Genomic DNA, 3,671 nt, shown 5'->3' with positions numbered 1-3,671 from the left:
TATTTATAAGATCATATATGCTGGCACATTATGGTCAGCTTGTTGCTGTAATGCAATACTCAGAATATAACAATATCACCGTAGAAACAAACGTTTGGATATACTGTATGTGTCTTTCCATCCAGCATTTCTGGTTGTTTGCTGAGTTTTCATTTGTGAGTTCTAATGAAAACGTATTGTTTTTGAAGTCCAAGCAACAATGAAATCTGTTTGGAATTTCAACCCCAAAAAATTCATTAGTATTGATCTGCCAGGACTTCTGTTGTCTGGCTGCTGTTTTGACCAGTCTGTGTACACAAGTTTATTTGTATTGGTCTATGGTTGGAAAAGGGTGTGACCAAACCCCTGAACTGCTGCTCTTGCTCGTATTGACCCTAAACGTTCATATTGACGAATTTAATAATTTTTTGTTGTTTAGAGTGTTTAGAACTGATATCAGAACTTTTAGTTTTCCTATTTGTGTTTAAAATGCCTTCATAGGTTCTCATATTCATAGTCCTTAAGTGAGATGAGACGTACAGTAAATTAATCTAATATTCTCTGGGGAAATTTAGAGCTCAAGTTAATATTTAATATGTGGAAATAATGAGAAATAAAGGTGGCATTTGGGCGGAAGGGATTTTCGATAGGAGTTTGCATTTCCTGTGATACGAACAGCATTGATGGTTGACGTTGGTCTAAAGTTGAGCCGAGGTCAACTTTGAGCTAGTGAGCAGCATTGCGGTGTGGGCCGTGTGGCAGTGCAGACATGATGAAGTTAGATACAGCGGCCAAGAAGGAATGCCTATTGTGCCCAACAGAACAGTCTTGGTGACCTCCTGCGATTTTATCCATGTGTAAGCTACTTTATTGGCATGACATATATTGTCCATTTGTATTGGCAAAGCATTTGCATGAGTCACATCTTGTAGTCTGCCAGGGAAAAAATTTAAATGTATACATTTATAGTCTTACAAAACTGTTTCTACTTTGTCTACCCCTATTGGGTGCAACTTCAGCACATCTTATCTTTAACCTGGCCAGACATTGTGGCAGTTCCAGTCCATCAGAAGTACATTGTACAATCAATGAACTTTTCCATTATAGGCATCTGTCAGTGTTAAATCCAGTACTTACAGAAAACAACAGATATATAAAATGGAAAAATCACATTGGAAAATGGTGCGTTATAACGAAAATTAAATATAGCAAAAAACAACCAAAAGTGTCCTTTCGTGAGAAAGTTATATAAGGGCAGAAGTATTAAGAAATGTTAAACAAAAAGAAACAAAAAACTTTTTCTAAAGTAACAACCACATTTAGACTCCATCAGTCAAATTCTGTCCTGACAGAAACATTTGAGATTTTATATGAGAGGAGACAAGTCTGACCCGGAGTATTTTAAAGAGATAAAATTCAGCACACATATTTGATACTTTAAGTCTGACTGGCTTTGTAGATTATATTTATATTTAAAAATGCTTATAATAAAAAGTGTGATCAGACATGAGCATGATCAAAGGATTGCATCAACTCTGGAAAAGCAGTTAACAGAAAGGGTTTAATAATGTACAGAATGTAGAATATATGATCACAGATTACATTAGTGTTCATGTTACTGTGAAATGAAATGATAGGATGTAATAAGTACTCACTGCATGTGTAATTATTTTTAAGAGACACTGATAATGATGATTAATTATTTTTATCGTAACGATGTTATGTCTGTATGTGTATATCAAACAAAACACATTTAGCATTTTATGAAAACTCAGAAGTATTAGGATGAAGATTCAAGTTTGGAGAAATACTTCAGCAATTACTGAATAAAATGAATTAGCAGTTTGTGTGTATGTTCACGCGTGTGCATGTGTGTGAGACAGAGCGATGTCTGGTATATGTAGGCTTGTTGTATTGTAACACTTTTAATTAATGCCTGTTAATGACAAATTAAACAAATGCTTGTGCATTCCGCCCTAATGTTTATGCGTGTGCGGTGCTCTGTGTTCAGAAAAGAGGGCACTCTTATGTTTGCGCATTCTGCCCTGTTCTGTACGGTGCGTGAGATCTTGAATACCAGTCAGCTGTTGTTTGTGTGAATCCTTGGATGAGTATTCAATGCTCCGTCTGCCCTTTCCATGCGCGCTTCCTGCCTACCTGTCTGCTCGCCGGCTCATCTGTCCGCTGCAGAATAGAGCTGTGCCTTTATCTGACAGCTGCCTTAGAGCCCAGAGACAGCCAGGAGTGGACGTGGTGCGTGTGGGCACCTGCCAGCACCGACTTAGGGCAGGGACCGAAACTGATCTTCTGAAACTGACGACCATCGGCTCCTCTTAAATTGTAGTTATATTAAAGTGTGTGTGTGTGTGTGTGTGGGGGGGGGGGGGGGGGTTGCCTGAGCTGTTCCTACACAAACTGACATACCTTAAATCTGTGCAGTGATGAATGTATGCAATATGTGTTTGTGCCAGAGGGGCTTTATCATCTTTCTTTGAAGGAAAAGTTCTGGATGATTCATTAGAGAGAGAGAGAGAGAGAGAGAGAGGTGATCGGGTGGTATTGAAGTAAAGAGAGATGGAGAAAGAAATCAACTTAAATCTTACTGAGCATAATAAGTCACATCTATTTCAGTGCCTGTTGTAGAGACTTTTATACAGTGAAATAATTGTTTGTTCTTATTATTTTAACTATTATTTTAGCAATTTATCTATATGTACGGATTAGTGCCCTTATATGGCTCTTCGTTGTTTTAAAGGTGCAGTGTATACAATTTAGCGGCATCTAGTGGTGAGTTTGCTAATTGCAATCAACGGCGCACTCCACCCCTCCCTTTCGAAGCACTACTGCGGCTGACACAGGACTATGTGATGTCACTTTTTGCCAAAAGAGATTATGTGTATGGATGCACTCTGTAGAGCAGTTTGTCCATTTAGGGCTACTGTAGAAACAACATGGCTAATTCCATGCAAGGGGACCCTCGTTGTATGTAGATAGAAATAGCTCATTCTTAAAGCAGTTAAACATAACGCTTCATTATGTAAGGTCTTTACACACCGCTGAAGACAAAGTTACAGTATTATATTGCATTTCTGTAAATAGATTATCCCCAAAATTCTACACTAGACCTTTAATTCTTCAGAGCAAATGTTATTATTTGCTTTTACCGTTTTAGTAAAGCATTATGGCGCTTTAAATCTTTTTGGAGTACACCGAGTTTACTACGGTTTAGAGGACTTGTGCAGAACATACCTTACCTATGGCAAAATCATGGTGAGACACTGCCTCATGTGGGATATCATATGCTTTTCTTTCTTTCGAGTCCTCACTTAGTTGATACGCTTGAATTAATGTGGTCCCTATACAGACACCTTATTCCACAACACACACACTTTGCAGTTCACAAAGTGTGAGAGCATCTAGAGTGAGAGAAGATAGAAAGTAACGGAGGTGAAATGTGTGTGTGGTCACTGTGCATGTGTGTGTGTGTGAGAGAGAGTGAGAGACACATTGGGCAGTATTAATCTGTTCCTGTAAATGATCTGACTGGCACTCCGCTCTCCTGTAAACGGCGGCTGTCAGAGCGATAAGGGCGCAAGCGTCAGTGGAAGATCTCTCTCTCTCTCCTCTCTCGCTCCCTCCCTGTCCACTTCCCTGGAGAAAGCCAGATAAGCCCTGTGTGCAGAGGGGCTCCA

Source organism: Barbatula barbatula, assembly GCF_947034865.1.
Source record: "Barbatula barbatula genome assembly, chromosome: 10".
NCBI classification, from domain to species: domain Eukaryota; kingdom Metazoa; phylum Chordata; class Actinopteri; order Cypriniformes; family Nemacheilidae; genus Barbatula; species Barbatula barbatula.
The sequence above is the reverse complement of the archived record's forward strand: the minus strand, read 5'-3'. Positions refer to the sequence as shown.